Source organism: Dreissena polymorpha, chromosome 15, assembly GCF_020536995.1.
Source record: "Dreissena polymorpha isolate Duluth1 chromosome 15, UMN_Dpol_1.0, whole genome shotgun sequence".
Lineage (NCBI taxonomy): Eukaryota > Metazoa > Mollusca > Bivalvia > Myida > Dreissenidae > Dreissena > Dreissena polymorpha.
Window position 1 is genome coordinate 34,789,114 of NC_068369.1, and position 22,446 is coordinate 34,811,559.

Sequence of the window (22,446 nt, forward strand, 5' to 3'; positions counted from 1 at the left end):
TTGTAGATAAATATCACCTCTTCAACATATAAAAAGTCTAGGAAAGTCTCGCCAGTGCATACTACCGAAAAATTAATCTTAATATGACAAATTTTTATGACCCTAAATTACCACCGTATAAGATAAAATGATAGACGCACGGTATACAAGCATCCGTGCGACATGATGTGATCGTCTGCTTTTGATGAACGACCTTAGGTTTAAGTCATTGTTGGAGGTAAGTTAAAGGGGCCTTTTCACAGATTTTGGCATTTTTTAACTTATTCATTAAATGCTTTATATTGATAAATGTAAACATTGGATCGTAAAAGCTCCAGTAAAAAATCAAGAATAAAATTAAAAAAAAGGAAAAGAACATTGCCCGGAGCAGGTTTCGAACCAGTGACCCCTGGAGTCCTGCCAGAGTCCTGAAGTAAAAACGCTCTTACCTACTGAGCTATTCCGGCGAGTACACATGCTAATCGTATTTTATACCTTATATAAGCAATCTTCGTAGTTTCACAAAATTTAACGACAAAAACAGAACTCTCCAAATTATTCAATCGTTTCGCGTTGCAACGCTTTATAATTTTTAGGTTTTAAAATCGTCAAAAGATGCATATAATGGCTATATTAGAGCATGGTAAATGTTCAGTATTACTGTTTCCTCACAAATATCATAACCAAAACGAAAATTTGCGAATCTGAAACAACTTTTTTCAATTTTGTCAATTTACCAAAGCGTGAAAAGATCCCTTTAAGATGTCTTTGTTGAATATTATTCTTTTTATCATCGAAATTTATGTTTTTCACATAACAAATGCGTCAGTCATAGAAGGTTGCCTACGTAATAAACTACACTTTGTATTTAATTTTCGTGGATGATGCTGGAACTTATAGTTTTCTTAAAATGTGAAATAAAGTCAGCAGCAAACACACATTTTACACAAATATACATCGGTAGACATGTAATAAATGCTTGAAACATACAAACAAATATGAAAAATAAGAGAGAAAAAATCGAGATTTTAATATTTTTATAAAGTACGGAAGGCCATTTGTACCATAACATTTTCGTTTTTGCCATATTTACCATTACGTTTTCGTATTACTTCTTTTTCTCTATAACTGCTTAAGATATTCTGCTGATTGAAAATGATGTGAATGTTCTTAGCTAATGTTAAAGAAGCTTTAAATGTTCCATATATTTGAAGCATTTTAATGATTTCATGATGAATAATTATCATCTATAAAATAAAAATAATAAGTTATTGTCTTAAATTTACAATTCTACACTACAAAAAAAATATAATCACAAAATATTGTGATTAGTTATATATCTTTCATTTAGTATTATTACAACAGAAAATCAAAAGCTGTTTCAAATAAATAAGTTAATCTCTTACACACATATCAAACTGTTATTATCTTGAATAGTAATACATGTGTTTGATTTATTACAGATATTAGATAAAAAATCAACGATGTCAAAGGTGCGGGTTTAGAATTTCAAAAAGGTTTATATATATATATACTTATTTAAAAGAGTTTTTATTAATGATTCATATGCCATGACAAAATGCTACTGGAAAATGTAAATTTATATAAACAAAAGAAAAGTGTGTTAAAAAATATCTGCCATACCATGTGAAGGTAAATAAGTACAGCTTTGATCAAACTTTAGATTAATCATTCCATTTCTGTTTCCTCTATTTTCTCAATATATTTCTAATTTGTTTCATCAATTACAGATGCTAATATGGCAACGCTAGTATATAATCAACATTTACAGCTTGCAGTTAAAGGCAAAATGAAATAATTCATTTTTCAAAATTATCAATGACAAACTTATTATTACATTAACCCCACAGTACAGTAAAACTATTAATTAGTCCAAAACAAAATTTACTACAGTATTCATACTCGAACCGTGAGCATTTGTGGTACAAAAATTACATTGCGTGAATATTAACTATTGTTATTTCTGAAAAAAAAAAACAACATAATATTGCGTGAATATCGATTATTGTTATTGCTTAAAAATAACTTTTGATAAACATAATGTTCAACAATTCATTGACTCGTATTCTAAAATACACAAAATGTATGAAAATCTAAACCCTTCATTACATTAAACGCTTTTGAATGCATCTGCAGTAGACGGCTTTAAGGGTGTTACGGCAGTTTATTTAACCGAGGATATATTTATAGCAACACAGATTTGCTATTATCACAACCCAATATTTTGTGTTATCAGAATCATCACATATTACAGAGTGGGTTCATAAAACAAAGGTCAGTGGTTCGATCGCAGGTTCGGCTAAACAATTTTTTAACTTTTTTTTTTCTTTCTTTAATTTAATTATTGTTATATACTGGAGCTCTTTAGATCTGGTGTTTGCATTTATCAATTCAAAGCATTTATCACTTACTTCAAAGCATGCTGAAATCTGTTAACAAGTCCCTGTAAGTTATTGATGATTAAGGTCGAGTTTGATACCGTATTATCTTATGTTTGTGACTTAATATTGTATTATTATTGTTGTTTTTGGTAAGCTGTTGAGATCCCAGTTAAGATTATAAAAAATGTCCAAGGTTTATGCATATTTCTAGCAATATATGTACCGGTACTTGGGTTTAGCTAAATTGCTATATTTTATGAAATTTTACATAGACGGTAGGGATAGTTAAACTACAAAATGTCTCTTAAAATTGCGGTGACCCCCTTTTTTTGTTTTATGATAACAATACATAGTTGAAAGTATTTTAGCAGTTTCGCAGAAAGGTATTTGTTAGAACTTTTTTAATTTCATTTTTGTGGTTAAAATAGTAAAAAATTGACGTTTTTTGGGTGACATAAAAATTATAAAAATTAAGTTTCTTAAACTTTAACTTGTGTTCTCCATTTTTTTGGTAGTGTGTGGTTTGATTAAATGGTATACGATGCATATTAGCTTATATAATATCTACATGTTGCCAATTTCATAGGCTATTAATGATTTTTATGCAATTTGAGATTTTCAGTTTTAATTAAAATGTACTTGTTATATAATCGTGAATAAAATTACAAGGCCCCGTGTTTTTATTTCATTTTTCATTTAGCATTTGTATGTAGTACTTGAAAATAAATTTTGAACAAAATCTATTTGTTGGAAAAAATCAGCAAAACTGCAGCAGCACCCCTTAAAATCTATTGTGTCAAATGAAGAAATTGCTTGTTATGAGCAAATGCTCCTTTTGTAACAATTGGAAATGTCGCAAAAGACTGTTCTGCGTAATGGTTAAAACATCATGTATTCATATATTCTTTCAGTAATACATGCCTGATACGCTGCCAATCACTTGAAGATGGCCAAGATCATGTAAAGTTACGCCAGAAAGAGAGTGATAGCATAAATGCTGCCAGCAAAGTTCGCATGGACAATATTACTTCCCTTCCCGGACAGACAGTTCATATACATTGTCGATAAACATTATGGTAACTCAATTCGAATCAAGCTATCCTTAAATAAAAAGCCAACAGAGACTGTGTCATCTCCATCATTATGATCTAACACTGAACAATTTAACTTCAGTACATATTGTCTATTTGTGCTCAACGTGCCAAATGTATTGGAAGAAAACGAGGCTATAATATATACCCTGTTAGAACAGTTAAATTTAAAAATTACATAGAACAAATATTTATTGATAGGGATGACAAATGGGGTTCAGATGTTAAAAACAGATTGGAAACTATACATGACTTACCGGCTGCTGATGCTATATACCCTCAGTCATGCAGCGCAAATTTTAGCACAGGTAAAAATATACCAAAGGCAGGCAATGAAAAAGGAAAGAAGTTTGGAAAACCAGTGAACATGGCACAGGAATTTGCTTTCCAGGAAATAGCATAGTTCCTGATTGAAAATGATGACGAACAAATAACACCAAAAGACCTTGTTGACAAAATGGCAGAACTATGTGGAGAACTCTCCTATACATCAACTTATATGAAGAAGAGATAACTAGATCATGTTGGGCCCTCTATTGTCATCACAGAATTAAATGGAAAGCAAAACGTAATCACATTTAGAAACACTGCATCATCAATTCTTTATTCATTTTAAAAAAGTCTGGTAGCAATTCCGATGCTAATAAAATTGAAATAGTAACAAGAGCAGCAAAACTATTGCTTACTAATATAAAGGATGTTAAAGCAACAAAATTGTCTCACCCTGACTCTGCTGATGTCTACACAGGAAAATATTGACTGCATTCCGGATAGGCTAAAAACATTTCTTAGAGAAATTTTCAGCGAGAAAAAAAAATGCACATGTGAAGATTGCCTCTATTGGAGAGGCCATTATCAAAGCAGCGAGACTAAAGGTGTTGATTCCTCCTTTACAGATTGGCTAAGAAGTACAAATGCATCATCACTTTGCATCAAAGTCTTTAATTGATATGTTGAATAAGCTAGGATTTTGTAGTTCATATTCAGATGTTTAACGGTTTTAGACAAGTGCAACAGTTTCACAAGGCATTTATTTGCCTTTTCTAAAAGATGGCCAATTTTGTCAGTTCGTAGCGGACAACGTGAATCATAATATACAAACACTAGATGGCCACAATACTTTTCACGGCATGGGTATAATTGCTTGTTACACGCCCGAAACAAAAGTGTGTGGTGAATGTCGGGAAATAAGCTGTACCAATGCACAAACTGTGGAAGAACAAGACTTAATGGAAGACAGTTTATAAGTTTGCTAAGGACATGTTCACACCCAAGTTAACTTACAATTGAATTTATTATGAGAACATATATTCATCACAATTATTGATGTTTTTCCCCAAAATGCTTCATTTAGCATTACATTGTTTTATGGTGTAACCGTGACATGCGTCATTTGATGTTACACCTATAATGCTGAAAGAAGAGGTTAAGCTCAAATTATAGATATGATATGAGCTCCACCTCGAGAAAAAAAATAATTATATGTGCATGCAGTTTTGAGACGTACAGATTATCTTTGTATTATACTAGTATGTAAAATATGGTATAATAGAAGTTTTTTTATGTTAAGTGTTAACATTATAATACTTAAGCATTATAATACTTAAGTTACGCGTTAATTTAAGCTAATGACAATGCAACCTTCTTAGTTTAATTATATTTGAACATGCCGTAATATACTGGAATGATTTAATAGTAGCATGTATTTAATGGGTGGGTTGGGTAAGTTTACCCCAATAAATGCACTATTAACAGGAATAAATATGTTAAGAAGCTTCATGATACACATAGAAATAGAAAAAGAATACTGTTTTCATAACTGATGTATTACTGAATACTGTTTTTGTAGATTGGTTTGTCCGAAATGTATTGTTTTAATAGAAAAGGGAAAATATACTTTATTTAAAAAACGTCCGCGAGGGGCATAAATAAGATGAAGTTTTAACAGGTTTGCCCTGGAAATATTTCGCTAGACTTTTTTCTGTCATCTGTTATACACCATAGACCATTTTACACGTAAAATCGTTTCTGTTGCAATTAGGGATGATGGTTAGGTGCTTTTTTTCAAAGGATGACTGGACTATAATTATAATTGTGTTAGTTAAACAACTTTAAGAATTTTTATCTGAATTGATATAGCCCAATGCTATCAACATGCTTGTATAAAAAGTAGTCTAGGAACTCCCGGAAGATCGTGAGTTTGGTTCACGGTCGCCATGCGTTACATGTAGGGTTTTCTCCGGGTACTCTGGTTTTCCGCACAACACAAGACCACGCCAAAATGGAAAATCGTTTAGTAAGAACGAAAAAAGAAACATGGGAATTACGTATTGTTGTCTTGAAAAAAAACTAAGAATTACTAAACAAATATATTTCTTTTTAGAGAAATTTATTTGGCTGTAATAAGAGTCACTGAACAGTACTTACGTCTTTTATTGTTCAAGTATGATCAACGAAATACCGGAAAGTGTGCGCAAGAAACAAAGTTATCATTTCTGACAAACAAAATATTGCTTGATAGACGATTAAGTCACGTTATGTCCGAATAAAGTAATTTAAGCTCGGTTGTGCTCGGTGAAAACCCGAGGTATTGTCATAGACAGCTCGTCCGCCGTCCTCGTGCTAAAACCTTACCGTTCGCTCTAAAATCAAAGTGCTTCCACCTACAACTTTGAAACTTCGTATGTAGCTGCACCTTGATGAGTTCTACACGCCACACCCATTTTTGGGTCACTAGGTCAAAGGTCAAGGTCACTGTGACCTCTATTTAAAAAAAAAGTTCTTCCGACAAGCTTTCATTTATTCGAAACTGCACCCGCAGAAGAGCGTTGGCACGCGCTATGCGGTGCTCTTGTTTACATTTGTCTTTAAGACGTATCAAATGAAAGTTTATTTATTGCAAATTACCGGTGCTTTAAAAATTTATAAATGACGACGTTACCTTCCGGACAAGATTTCGGACCGTATGGACAGACTGGCATAATTGCTTACCAGCAATTTTTCAATCCTGTTTAACCCGCCTGACAAATGCTTGTTATAGATAAATTATACCCGTGGTTATGTTCATTGGAATTAAGATGGCATTTATTGTCGCCTAATGTAATCCGATTTAATGGTAACCTGACGGCAGCTTCCATCTAAACACCAGTTCCGGGCATCACGGAATGGTTGATAGATCTTGATTTTTCTATTGTTTATTATCCATAGATACAGCTTTCAATGAGGGAAAGCAATGAAATATTCAAAAAGCGTCGGTTAAACAGAAATCGAAAGAGTCTTTTCACTACATAGAAGCTTTTATGAATTACCGCGCCAGTTCAATATTTTAACAATTGACCCGGATTACTGTTGACAAAAGTTGCGACCGTTTCCAGGAGCGATCCCTCGAGACGGAAATATAATAAACGCTTTGATTGTTGGTTGGAATTGGATACATGAATATTTTATAAGGGTGGTAGAGTTTCGCCTGCCGAACCGGAAGAACGACAGATCTGGCGGGCGATCGGAGAGGAGCAGACATGACAACCGTGGCTGTAAGTCGCTTTTACTTTTCTTTGCTTTCTATTAAGTTCTATCTATTTATTAATGTTCAATTTCATCACAAATAATATGCATATAGAAACATTATTGCAGATCGCGTTTCTATTGTATTTATTTAACAGTACTACGGTGACATTTTCGTTCCATTTAATTGTTACAGATATACCAATTCAGATGTTTAATTTAAATAATCACATAATAGCAGTCTGCTCATTATCGTTTCTTTTCCATTTTGTTATATGAACCGGATGTCGAGGTGTAAAGATATTTAATGTTTTCTTCAGAGAATCTATGTGGAATCTCTGATTATTTAACTAAAACCTCACGCAGCAATGCATAATTGCTATTTCATATTAAGGCAAATGATAAGGTGATAAACGTGGTGTATCTGTAGAAATATTTATTTTTTAAACAAACATAATGATCCGGTTGCTATCAAGTTATTTCTCGGCGTGTTAACGCGTACTTGTCACTCAAATTTTGAATAGTTACCAAATATATATTTTTTACAAAATGCTGTGTAAAACGGCATAACGTTGGCACATTTAGGAATAAAACGTTCCGCGAAAAAAGAATGGCGCTCACGAAATTTAAATGAACGCAAGATAAAAAAAATGTTAAACCTTATATGGAAACATTTGTAGCCATAGTGAAAGTTATTATTCTAACGTCATTAATTCGATTATTTAAAGTCAGTGTACTTAAAAGGTATATTTTCCGTTTAAGAAGAATATTCCGTCTTTTAATTGATATACGGGGGCTAAATAAAATTATACGCACCTGTATTTAAAAAAGCGCGTTGGAAGCTCGAAAATATGAAGGTGTTGTCAATTTTGTGCATAACGTCGGAATATTTATTTCCTTTTTTCATATTTTTCGAACTTGTTAAAGGGATCTTTTCACGCTTTGGTAAATTGACAAAATTGAAAAAAGTTGTTTCAGATTCGCAAATTTTCGTTATAGTTATGATATTTGTGAGGAAACAGTAATACTGAACATTTACCATGGTCTAATATAGCCATTATATGCATCTTTTGACGATTTTAAAACCTAAAAATTATAAAGCGTTGCAACGCAAAACGATTGAATAATTTGGAGAGTTCTGTTTTTGTCGTTAAATTTTGTGAAACTACGAAGATTGCTTATATAACGTATAAAATAATCATGTACAAGTACACGGCGGAATAGCTCAGTAGGCTAAAGCGTTTTAACTTCAGGACTCTGGCAGGACTGCAGGGGTCACTGGTTCGAAACCTGATCCGGGCAATGTTCTTTTCCTTTTTTTAATTTTATTCTTGATTTTTTACTGGAGCTTTTACGATCCAATGTTTACATTTATCGATATAAAGCATTTAATGAATAAGTTAACAAATGCCAAAATCTGTGAAAAGGCCCCTTTAAACCATCTATGCCTAGGGTCTAGAAAAAATGCCTAGGCAAACAGCGTAGACCCAGATAAGACGACGCATCTTGCGCTGTTTGCTTAAAGAAACTTCTGCAAGAAATATTATAAATATAGAAATGAAACTACTAGTCATCCATAATTTTGAAAATTAATTGATCCAATTTTGAAGGATGGAAGAGTCCACTAGGCATAAATGGGTTAACCAATAAAAACTGCAGACGCCGATAACGCCACCTAAAGACAAACATGTCGAAATCGAAACGCTGATAGAGAAGAAAGGCTGCTAGCAAGAAATAATGTTTAAAAAAAATAATTAAGACGCGTTCTGAGAAAACTGGGCATAATGCATGTGCGTAAAGAGTCGTCGCAGATTAGCCTGTGCAGCCCGCACAAACCTGAAAAGGGGGTTTAATGCATGTGCGTCAATTGTCGTCCAAGACAAGAGCCTACGTACATGTAGTCCGCACAGGCTAATCAGGGACAACACTTTCCGCCTAAAGCGGATGTTTGCTACGAAGAAAACGAACAAAACATTAAAAGTGGATCCCTGATTAGCCTGTGCGGACTGCACACGATTATATGAGACGACACTTTACGCACATGCATTAATCCCCCTTTTCACAGGGCCTGCACATATATTTAACATTCTGATTGTGGAATTGTTCTGTTTGTGATCTTCATGTCGTATTAATAGTTCCATTACAACAAATCGTCAAATCAATATTCATCATAGGAATTATTACCTTAAGCACCTGTAACACAACCGCAGATTTTGATTAACCCTTTGCATGCTGGGAAATTTGTAGTCTGCTAAAATGTCGTCTGCTTAATTTCTAAAAATAGCATTTTCTTAGAATTTTTCAAAGAATACTATCAGAATAGATTACAGTTTGGATCCTGATGAGACGCCACGTTCTGTGGCGTCTCATCTGGATCCAAACTGTTTGCAAAGGCCTTCAAAATTCGGTTCCAGCACTGAAAGAGTTAACGATGGTAAGCATACACATCTACGTCTAAAGTTGTCCATAAACAAACATACTATCAAATGGGATAAAAATCTTTCTTTAAATGTAACCTCTAAACCTGGTACAGTTTTTCTCATATGATCTTGACAAAATATCAGTCTGCAAAATAACGCATATATCTGACGCTCGAGTTGACCAAAATTCAGTTCTGGCCTACGGACATTGTTAAATCGTAGGCCCAACGGGCTGGTGAAATTCAGGATGAGGCCACAACAAATTGATCACATGTTCTTCGGATTCGCATAAACACAAATACATTGTAGAGTGAAATAAAGTGTAAGCATTTTTATTATTGCGTCCGTAGTGTTCAATTTTTTCCAAACCGATATAAAAAAAAATGAAATAGCTATTTTTTATTAATTTTATTTAAGATTACTTTTAACGACATAGGCTTTTAATTTTTTTAAACGTTTAATAAGACGAACTGGCAGTACATAGTTGTTTGTTCGAGTCTTAAACTAAACGAAAATTTCATTTATCATCTAATTGCTTGAAATCACTCATTAGGATACATATATTTTGCACATTTTTAGCTCGGCTGATTTCGGAGAAAACCCGAGGAAATGTCAGAGCCAGCCGTCCGCCGTGCTAAAACCTTACAATTGGCTCTAAAATCAAAGTGCTTCCACCTACAACTTTGAAACTTGATATGCTGATGCACTTTGATGAGTTCTACATGCCACACCCGTTTTGGGGTCACTAGGTCTAAAGTCAAGGTCAATGTGACCTCTAAAAAATATTCTGAAATGCTTTCATTTATTGAAAAACTGCACCCGCAGCCGGGCGTTGGCACTCGTTATTCGTCGTGCTCTTGTTTTCTCTCAGCGGCCACTACTGCTTGGTATGAAATGCCTCCCAAAAGGTTTCATTTACAGTTGGCTATAGGATTGATAGTACAGGTTTCATTTACGGTTGGCTATGGGATTGGTGGTACAGGTTTCATTTACAGTTGGCTATGGGATTGGTGGTACAGGTTTCATTTACAGTTGGCTATTGGATTGGTGGTACAGGTTTCATTTACAGTTGGCAATGGGATTGGTGGTACAGGTTTCATTTACAGTTGGCTATGGGATTGGTGGTACAGTTTTCATTTACAGTTGGCTATGGGATTGGTGGTACAGGTTTCATTTACAGTTGGCTATGGGATTGGTGGTACAGGTATCATTTACAGTTGGCTATGGGATTGGTGGTAGAGGTTTCATTTACAGTTGGCTATGGGATTGGTGGTACAGGTTTCATTTACAGTTGGCTATGGGATTGGTGGTACAGTTTTCATTTACAGTTGGCTATGGGATTGGTGGTACAGGTTTCATTTACAGTTGGCTATGGGATTGGTGGTACAGGTATCATTTACAGTTGGCTATGGGATTGGTGGTAGAGGTTTCATTTACAATTGGCTATGGGATTGGTGGTACAGGTTTCATTTACAGTTGGCTATTGGATTGGTGGTACAGGTATCATTTACAGTTGGCTATGGGATTGGTGGTACAGTTTTCATTTACAATTGGCTATGGGATTGGTGGTACAGGTTTCATTTACAGTTGGCTATGGGATTGGTGGTACAGTTTTCATTTACAATTGGCTATGGGATTGGTGGTAGAGGTTTCATTTACAGTTGGCTATGGGATTGGTGGTACAGGTTTCATTTACGGTTGGCTATGGGATTGGTGGTAGAGGTTTCATTTACAGTTGGCTATGGGATTGGTGGTAGAGGTTTCATTTACAGTTGGCTATGGGATTGGTGGTAGAGGTTTCATTTACAATTGGCTATGGGATTGGTGGTACAGAGCAAATCAGAGCATCAAGCGCACAACAAATACACACTCAAAATATTATTAAGAAACCGGCTGCGTCCGTACGGCTAAGATTGTTGCCTAAAATTGTTTATGCATATAATTATAACATCTGACATAATTTTAGAATCGCAAAACGATATATTCTCGCCTTCGTTCGCCATCCACAAGTGACAGTTAACACTACATATTGTCTAAACACGGTTTGTTTCAACAATTGTTGCACTATTCGAGGACAAACACCGTATAAAATTATTATTGTATTAAAGGGGCCTTTTTACGTTTTGGTGAATTGACAAAAAAAATGTTTCCGATTCGCAAATTTTCGTTATAGTTATGGTATTTGCGAGGAAACAGTAATACTGAACATTTACGATGCGCTAAAATATCCATTATATGCATCTTTTGATGATTTAAAAACCTGAAAATTATAAAGCGTTGCAACGCGAAACGATTTAACAATTTGGAGTGTTCTGTTATTGTCATTATATTTTGTGATACTACGACAATTTTTTTGATTTAAGTATACAATACAGCACAAATTATGTGAGCACAGATGACCGAGTTTTTATTATGGTGCCTGTTAGATCCAATGTTTTTTTTATCGATATAAAGCATTTGATGACACACTTGAATACATGCAAACAACTGGCAAAATGCTCTTTAAAAGGACATTATTGACCATGTATTAAGCATTGTATATGTTTCGAAAAACATGTTCAATTATAAGGACAAATACGTGTTTGTTATTTTGCTCGCTTTTGATTATATCGAAAAAGAAATGAAATTTTGTTTCGCTCGAGTTCTTCAGTATTTCCGTCGAACAATTGATCATTTGTTGTGGCATTATCGACGTTTAGAGACAGGTTTAGCGAACTGTTTATAACATGAGTCGCTTTTTGAGAAAACTGGGCATAATGCATGCTCTTGAAGTGTCGTCCCAAATTAACCTGTGCAGTCCGCACAGGCTCACCAGGGACGACACTTTCCGCCTAAATTGGATTGTAGCTTAGATGAAACTTCATTTTTACGAAAATGACCTGAAGGCGGAAAGTGTCGTCCCTATTTAGCCTGTGCGGACTGCACAGGCTAATCTGGGTCAGTACTTTACGCATATGCATTATGTCCAGTTTTCTCAGAACACGACTCAAATATTCGTAACTCAATGATAAAGGAAATAACTGATATAGTTTACATATAGAATATATCAGATATCAGGAGAATATATCAGATATCAGGGAAGCCTTTGGGAAGTGTTCAATTGGCTTGGTTTTAAACACCTAAATTATTCATGGTTGCTTTTAACATATTTTGCACAGAAGAATCAGATGTACCTCCAACTACGAATATAGCATTTATATTAAATGTTTATTTTGTCATTTTTAACTTCAACGAACTCATTTTAAATATTGCCACAAAGAAAAGATGTGCTTATAACAAATAAGGTGCAGTGCTTAAATCTGCCACATTTCGGTAATTTAGCAATATGTAAAAAAAAGAAGAAAACTGATCGACCAAACAAATTCAATCAATCAAGGTTTAATGTACATTTGTTGAGATTTTTAGCGATAATCTCAACTATTCGGTGTTCGGAAATAATAAAGCGATAAGCCTTAATTAAAATTAATTAATATGTAAGTGCATAAATCCGCTGTCTTTATTAAATATGTTCTAAATTATTTGTAAAATTAAAGGGACTTTTTCACTTTTTTGGTAAATTGACAAAATTAGAAAAAAATGTTTAAGCTTTGCAAATTGAAGTTGTTATATTTGTGAGGAAACAGTAATACTAAACATGTACCAGGCCCTAAAATATCCATTATATGCATCTTTTGACGATTTAAGAACCTGAAAATTATAAAGCGTTGCAACGCGCAACGATTGAATAATTTGGAGAGTTCTGTTGTTGTCGTTATATTTTGTGATACTACGAGGAAGCTTATATAAAGTATAAAATACATCATTATTATGTGAGGACAGCTGGTCGAGTTGTCTAAGCGATAGACTTTTACTCCATTTACACAAGGGTTCAGTGGTTCGCGCCCAGTTGAGGGTGACTTTTTTCTTTCTTTAATTGTATTCATGTTTTTTACAAGAGCTTTTTGAGATCCAATTATTACATTATTACATTTATCAATAGAAAGCATTTAATGACAGACTTCAAAACACGCCAAAATCTGTGAAAAGGCCCCTTTAATAAGTTCAAAACCAAAACAACACTGTTATAAATAGATCACGTTCAATTGTATTTAATGGCGCGGTTGTGAAATCGTTGATCAAGAGCCTTTTAAAGCTCATGATGGTTACTATTGTTTTTAATTTCAACTAAAATAGGCATTAGTTTGTTGTTAATATAGTGACGCAATGTCTTTAAATACTCATTCGAATTTATAATATTGATATTTTATTTTAAGAGCTTTGAAACTGATGCTATTTATGTCGGAGCGAAACGGTTTTTTAACATATGCAGTAAAAAAAAAATTAACGTGCATTCCAAAGTTTTATTAGAAGTTTTGCTCATTTAAATATAAACGTAAAAAAGCATTCTATAACATTTAAGTTACATGCACTTATAAAGACTTGAGGTCACATTACCGGGCTTCATATTTGCGCATGCGAAACATGATATACATATTTATACATGTTCATATATTTACCAATTTGGGGTCACCTACAAAAAGTGATTAAATATATAAATAATCTAAAGATCATTAACAAAACATTGTCAGTGCTTTAAATGAAATGTTTGGTATCGACCAAGGCTAACAATTATTTTTGTTAGTTTTGAATGAACAAGAAACCAATTAACGTCAACATATTTTTTATATAATATTTTCGCACCTGGTCATACGAACAGTGACTTTACAATGATCGCCCTTCCACAAATCTTTACAAAATAAACCTTTGGAGCGACATAGCGAGCGTCCTCTCCAACTCCTTTCTAATAAACCAGTGGAGAAACATAGCAAAGGTCCCTTCCAACTCCATTCGTATAAACCAGATAAGCGACAGAGCGAGATTCCAACTCTTTACTAAATAAACCAATGGAGCGACGAAGCGGGATTCCAACTCCTTGCTAATAAACCAGTGGAGCGACATAGCGAGCGTCCTTTCCAACTCCTTGCTTATAAACCAGTGGAGCGATATAGCGAGAGTCCTTTCCAACTCCTTACAAATAAACCAGTGGAGTGACATAGCGAGAGTCCTTTCAAACTCCTGGCTAATAAGCCAGCGGAGCGAAATAGCGAGAGTCCTTTCCAACTCCTTGCTTATAAACCAGTGGAGCGACATAGCGAGAGTCCTTTCCAACTCCTTGCTAATAAACCAATGGAGCGACATAGCGAGGGTCTTTTCCAACTCCTTTCTTATAAACCGGTGGAGCGATATAGCGAGCGACCTTTCAAACTCCTTGCTAATAAACCATTGAAGCGACAAAGCGAGGGTCCTTTCCAACTCCTTGCTAATAAACCAGTGGAGCGACATAGCGAGGGTCCTTTCCAACTCCTTTCTAATAAACCAGTGAAGCGACATCGCGAGGGGATTTTCAACTCCTTATTAAAAAAGCAAGTGGAGCGACATCGCGAGGGTATTTCCAACTCATTATTAATAAACCAGTGGAGCGACATAGCGAGGGTCCTTTCCGACTCCTTTCTAATAAACCAGTGAAGCGACATCGCGAGGGTATTTCCAACTCCTTACTAAATAAGCAAGTGGAGCGACCTAGCGAGGGTATTTCCAACTCATTGCTAAAAATCCATTGAAACGACACAAAGCGAGGGTATTTCGAACTCCGTGCTAATAAACCAGTGGAGCGACATATCGAGCGTCCTTTCCAACTCCTTGCTAATAAGCAAGTGGAGCGAAATAGCGAGGGTATTTCGAACTCCTTGCTAATAAACCATTGGAACAACATAGCGAGGGTCTTTCCAACTCCTTGCTAATAAATCAGTGGAGCGACATCGCGAGGGTCCTTTCAAACTCCTTGCTAATTAGCCACGGGAGCGACATCGCGAGGGTCCTTTCCAACTCCTTGCTAATTAGCCAGTGGAGCGACATAGCGAGGGTCCTTTCCAACTCCTTGCTAATGAGCCAGTGGAGCGACATAGCGAGTGTCCTTTCCAACTCCTTGCTAATTAACCAGTGGAGCGACATAGCGAGGGTTATTTCCCAACTCCTTGCTAATAAGCCATTAGAGCGACAAAGAGGGAGTCCTTTCCCAACTCTTTGATAATAAACCAGTGAAGTGACATAGCGAGGGTCCTTTCCAACTCTTTGCTAATAAACCAGTGGAGCGACATAGCGAGAGTCCTTTCCAACTCCTTACTAATAAACCAGTGGAGCGACATAGCGAGGGTCCTTTCCAACTCCTTACTAATAAACCATTGCATAGCGAGGTCCTTTCAAACTCCTTGCTAATAAACCGATGGAGCGACATAGCGAGGGTCTTTTCCAACTCCTTTCTTATAAACCGGTGGAGCGACATAGCGAGGGTCCTTTCAAACTCCTTGCTAATAAACCATTGAAGCGACAAAGCGAGGGTCCTTTCCAACTCCTTGCTAATAAACCAGTGGAGCGACATAGCGAGGGTCCTTTCCAACTCCTTTCTAATAAACCAGTGAAGCGACATCGCGAGGGGATTTTCAACTCCTTACTAAAAAAGCAAGTGGAGCGACATCGCGGGGGTATTTCCAACTCATTATTAATTAACCAGTGGAGCGACATAGCGAGGGTCCTTTCCGACTCCTTTCTAATAAACCAGTGAAGCGACATCGCGAGTGTATTTCCAATTCCTTACTAAATAAGCAAGTGGAGCGACATAGCGAGGGTATTTCCAACTCATTGCTACAAAAACATTGGAACGACACAAAGCGAGGGTATTTCGAACTCCGTGCTAATAAACCAGTGGAGCGACATATCGAGGGTCTTTTCAACTCCTTGCTAATAAGTCAGTGGAGCGACATCGCGAGGGTCCTTTCAAACTCCTTGCTACTTAGCCAGGGGAGCGACATCGCGAGGGTCCTTTCCAACTCCTTGCTAATAAGCCAGTGGAGCGACATCGCGAGGGTCCTTTCCAATTCCTTGCTAATTAGCCAGTGGAGCGACATAGCGAGGGTCCTTTCCAACTCCTTGCTAATAAGCCAGTGGAGCGACATAGCGAGGGTCCTTTCCAACTCCTTGCTAATAAGCCAGTGGAGCGACATAGCGAGGGTCATTTGCCAACTCCTTGCTAATAAGCCAGTGGAGCGACATAGCGAGAGTCCTTTCCCAACTCTTTGCTAATAAACCAGTGGAGTGACATAGCGAGGGTCCTTTCCAACTCCTTGCTAATAAGCCAGTGGAGCGACATCACGAGGGTCCTTTCCAGCTCCTTGCTAATAAGCCAGTGGAGCGACATCGCGAGGGTCCTTTCCAACTCCTTGCTAATAAACCAGTGGAGCGACATAGCGAGAGTCCTTTGCCAACTCCTTGCTAATAAGCCAGTGGAGCGACATAGCGAGAGTCCTTTCCCAACTCTTTGCTAATAAACCAGTGGAATGACATAGCGAGGGTCCTTTCCAACTCCTTGCTAATAAGCTAGTGGAGCGACATAGCGTGGGTCCTTTCCAACTCCTTGCTTATAAACCAGTGGAGCTACATATCGAGGGTCCTTTTCCAACTCCTTGCAAACAAACCAGTCGTGTCATCAGGGACGACACTTTCCGCTTAAAGTAGATTTTCGGTAAAAAGAGACTTCCTTTAACAAAAAAAATACCATTAAAGCGGAAAGTGTCGTCTCTGATTAGCATGTGCGGACTGCACAGGCTAATCTGGGACGACACTTTACGCACTTGCATTAAGCGCAGTATTCTCAGAACGCGACTCATATCTGAGTAAGACAGAACGTTATGGAGCGTAACAGTGCTAAGTTTACAAATCGCTTTGCTCTGAAACCATCGTTGTTGGATTTACTGACGTTGGCGTTAATACAGTTGTGTTGGTGTAATTATGAACAAGATATATCTTTTAAAAAGATATACGGCGTTGATTGTGGTTTGAGTTTGTGAAAGGTAAAGAGTTCAAAAAATGAGATCAAGGATAGCGAATGTCTTTTTCTGTGCAGTTCTTAGCTGGATCACACGCAGTTCGGGATGTTACACTGAGTTTTCGCGGCTTATTTTACATAATTACATATTGCTGGCCATATACCTATAGATACAAAAACAGAAAACCAAAAGAAGAATGGAAGTGAAATTTAAAAATATGAGTCAACCGGCCACACGCTAACTAAGTATCCGTACATATTTTAAATATTTATACGCGCGTTCTTCGAACAAACCTGTTTTAGTGGTTTGTCGGGCATTGCTATTTGATTCGATTATTAACAGTATCAAGAATCATCGCGCTCATGCTTAATACATTAGGCAATATGGTGGAATAATTCTTGTTAAATTAATTAAAAATATTATTTATCATTGTATTGTTGAAAACACAAAGAATCTATTATTGTCATACCATAATTATATCGCTGAATATCTTCATTTAACATCTTTCATGGTCTAAAGAAAATCTCAGTTCACCTAGTTCACGGATAGCGTCTATATTATATAACGAACTGGCCACCAACTCAGGTCAGCACATAAGCGTCTTCGAAGACGCAGCGATGACCTGTAAATAAACCCTGATACCTCGCGGGTTGAAATGCAATGCATTAAAGTGAGGCCACGCTTCCACTGCTCTTTATACTTTTACATGTTAACATGTTGATAGGAATATGAAAGTCTGTACTAAAATGAGAACATAGCCTTTAAGTTAAAACGCTGTTGCCTATGAAAATAAAAGGTGGACGCACAAACTGTATTGATGTCGAAATTGAGTGTAAAATTGTTCTATCTATTAAGCCTTTTCATTGGAGATAAAATTGTTTCATGCTGAACACGCAGTAAAACAGTGTTACAAAGACGCGGACATGTTTCCAATGTTCTGCTGGTATGCTCAAATCAGCCTATAGGATAACTGAAGTGTATTCATTCTGAACTAGCCGCGGGAAATTTTATTTGAATTTTATTGGACAGTTACAAAGGTCAGGTAAGGTGAAAAGCTGGCGTATACAGCTAACGCCGAAAAAAATGTTCCTAATATGTGTTTGGAAATACCGAAAACTGTTGACTTGCTTTAGTCAGATAGCACTCTAAACGGATTGCAACCTATGTTGCTGCAAATGAATTTTTTCTTGTCTTGTTTTATAACTTGTATAAACAATAGAAAACAATTACATAATATGTAAGCTTAGATGAGGGCAAAACTTGCACATTGTGAGTTACACTCGCGGCAGCATGATGTATATAAAACATATAATGACAAGAAACATGCGGGTTTTGAAATACAATTTAACACGTAACCTTTTTGTAAACGTGTTTTATACCAACGAAGGTCGTTTGATTTCAATGCCTAATATTATACAAGTTAAGGGGCGATCAACAGTAATTACACAATAGTACGTTCATTATATAAACCATATAGGTCTGTATATTTTATTTTCGATTTTAGGCGCTGATGGTATGTTCGGCGGCGGCGGCGTTGGTACAAGGTTAGTGTTTATTTGTTCCGGCTTTTATATGTTGAACGACATCAATATCTCCTATCAGGGCAGAGCGTAGGACTTGATATTGTAGTTGAAAGAACGTATGTTCGAAAGAAGGTTTGTACGGAACAAAGGAGCTGTGCAATTTTCATTGCGACCGTCGCTTTGTTGGGCCAACAAAAACAGCGCACACAAAAAAACAGCGGATTTACACGTAGTGACACATCGTTTTAAAATACTAATTGTATTCTTGATAAATATCGCAATGTTTATAATTACTGTATGCGTTTAAGTAACGTTTCGGGTTTTAAATGTTCTGTTCTTACAACATCGACATTGGATCATTCTCTTCACAATAGTCAGGAAAAATATACTATATTTTATGAAATAAGATACAACCACATTGCCATTTAATTCTCCTTGTTAGAGTATTCGATATTTATGCATTTTGTTGTCGTTCTTTTTTTATACCAAATCCAGTAGGGAATGCGATTGAAACAAATTACATGGTGCCGTTAATGGGTAGACGGGACAATGATAGCGTCACCTCTAGCGGCGAGGTCAAGTACACGTTTGTCGTCACGAATACCGGAGAAGAGTCAATCAATGTTCGTATTGTTGGTAAGTTTAAAACTCGAAAACAGTTAATGCTTACGTGATTTCGGCTTATCTGTAGTTGTAAATATTCTTTGTTTAAAAATTAGATCACGTTTTTATGCCCAAATGTAGTATGTATTCTTCCTGTCTTTCCTTTCGTATTTTCATTTTCTTGTGCGGAGCATAGCCATTTAAATATTGAAGATTCAAATTCTTATTTATATCATGATATAGGGCATTGGGTGCCAATACTTAGGCAGAACATGTCCTCGGTGATGAAAGAGATGCTGAATTTGGGTTCATAGTATTGTGCAGAGACAAATGTACCCTATAAAATACTTAATATTGTAATAATCAAGAATATAACGCCGATTCAATGTACTTTACGAGATTATTTTATTGACGATGTGTAAAGCAATTTAAAAAGCCAGGACTTCATATTTTACACGCATTGCTTGTCAAAACACGGAGAAATGAGCTGTTTCAGGTCTCAACAACATCACATGGATGAGCGAGGACATAACACCACAGATTAATGTCTCTAAAGGTGAAAGCAAGGTCCACACATTTGAAGACGACAGCAGGTCCGTCCGTGGCTCCGTCTATTCAAACCAGACAGTGATGGTGCGATCAGATGGTTATTTTCAGCTGCAAGTGTTCGTCAATGACAGAGGCTACAAGGAGGGTTTTCTCGGCATTCCCCAGTCGTACCTCAACAACGGTCCGGTCGAACCGTTCAACGCGTCAGAGTACGTCACATCAACCTTCTGCGCTAACGGCGGCTACTGCCAGTTTGCCGTGTCTGCGTTCGTCAATGACACGACAGTCTCGATCAAATTCCCACACAGCGTGCCCTTCAACATAACCCTATGTAAACAAAAGACATTCATCAACTCAGTGGATGACCCTGTCATCACTATGGGCGCATTCGACACGATTCAATTCGAAAGTACCTACGATCTTAGCGGGGTTCATATTTACAGCTTTCAGCCAATTGCGGTGTTTGTTGGTTCCCGCAATTTGACCAGCAGGTTTGCACACACGATCGAGCAGTTGGTTCCTAGCTCATACTGGGGCAAGGAGTTTGTAGTGAGGTCCAATGCAGTCAGCGGATACGGTGACATAGTCAAACTGACCAGCAGCTGGAACAGAGTGAAGGTCTCAATGACGGGCTTCGCGCCGTTTGTAATCAGCAACAGGACGGAAGTAGTGGCAAGGAGGATCGACAAGGGGACTTTGACTCACATCAAGGCTTCACATGAAATTCAGGTAATGTGATTTGTATGCAAGGAACAATGTTCTCACGACAAAAGAGCGCAACGCAGTTTTTGTTGGATGCACTACAATATATTCATTGCGGCATAATGTATGATTTAGATACATTAATCGTGACGATTTTTTTTAAAACTCAATTCACACCATCTATTCATAACGTCTCTGTCCATAATAAAGATTGCATGATACAGATAGGCTGACTAAGTAAAAAATAACTGCAAAACACATTGCGCGTGTCAACAAATCCCAATTCAATACAATATACCATTCAGATATTAGCAGTATGTGTTCGAACATGTAAAGACTTCTATTGTGTTCATGCTATTGTTTCCCAGGTCATGAAGGTAACCGGTGCGTCGTATACTCGAGGCTACGCCACAAACGTGAGTCTGACGTACGTGCCTCCCCTTGAAGCGTTTGCAAACGTAACAAAGGGAAAATGCTACGACGGTGCAACTACCAAATTACATATTATTAGTACACGTAAGAGATACAATACATATTATTACAAGTGATGTAGCTATTGTAAAAGTTTTCACGTACAAACTTATTAAGAGTATGTATATAACGCTGTTTTTCTAGCTATAAGAAGACTATTATACTTATAAGAGTAGATCTCCACGAACCAACATACTAGGCACGAGTCAGCTTGACAGCGATATGCTTAAATGTGTACTGTAGATCTCCACGAACCAACATACTAGGCACGAGTCAGCTTGACAGCGATATGCTTAAATGTGTAACATAAATTGCTTTTCTGTACCGATTTCTTCTGCCCACACGTTATAAATAGTACTTTCTATGTTGTATCTATCAGAAACAAGAAGTGAATTACCCCCTCTACCTGTGATAAATACCACGTTGGTGCCATTCACGTCGGTATATGAGCATGTATATGAGATATTACAAGGTGTCTACAATGTGACGATGCCGTCACCTGAGTATATGACAGGAATCCTGCAGTGCGACACCGCCCATATGCCTCTTGTCATGCGCAATAACCAAGTAAGGCACATGTATGTTACTGTATTATTATGAAGCGCTTGCCTAACGTCCGCCATATAATTGCTCTTCCCGAATACCAAGGGGCAGTTTTTCTCCATGTCGGAGACATTACCCACAGTTAAATCAGCTCTTCATATTAAGTCAATAATATATAGTTGTGTACTGTGTCATTTACAATAACAAAATGAACCCTCTTATTGAATTCAAGTATGACAGATTCTTATTACAATGATCTAGAAACAAATGCATCATTCTCTCCATGAAACGTTACTTTTTTCCATTGACCTCAACTCAATATTTCTTCTTTGACATCTACAAAAAGGAATGTTTTCTCACATTTAACATGAAACCCGATAGACTCCATGACATTTATAACGACGCACAGCGTTCTTTTCGTGACAGTGTCATTCATACTATACAATTTACATTACATGTAAAATGTATTGCCTTAACCCTTTTCACGTTTTGGCAAATTGACCAATTGTTTTTTTGATATTTGTGAGGCAAAGTCATGCATCTTTTGACGATTAAAACATCAAGCATTGCAACGCGAAACGATTGCATAATTTGGAAAGTTTTGTTGTTGATGTTATATTTTGTGATACTACGAGCATTGCTCATATTAAGTATTAAATACATCTCTCGCCGAATCGGATGGCCAAGTGGTCTAAGCGATTGATTTTTATACCCCCATTACCATTGGTAATGGGGGCTATATAGGCGTCACTTAGTCGGTCTGTCTGTCGGTCGGTCGGTTGGTCTGTCGGTCTGTC

General features: G+C 36.6%; 1 protein-coding gene and 1 long non-coding RNA gene across 2 annotated transcripts in view; both read left to right on the forward strand.

Annotated features, from left to right (window-relative positions):
• Positions 1-22,446, forward strand: part of LOC127861201 (uncharacterized) — a 73,336-nt gene that overhangs the window by 16,035 nt on the left and 34,855 nt on the right. The window lies entirely within an intron of this gene.
• On the forward strand, positions 168-5,137 carry LOC127861217 (uncharacterized). The gene is made up of 3 exons (XR_008040132.1): positions 168-217; positions 1,443-1,496; positions 3,293-5,137. It is a non-coding gene; the product is annotated as an uncharacterized LOC127861217 (long non-coding RNA).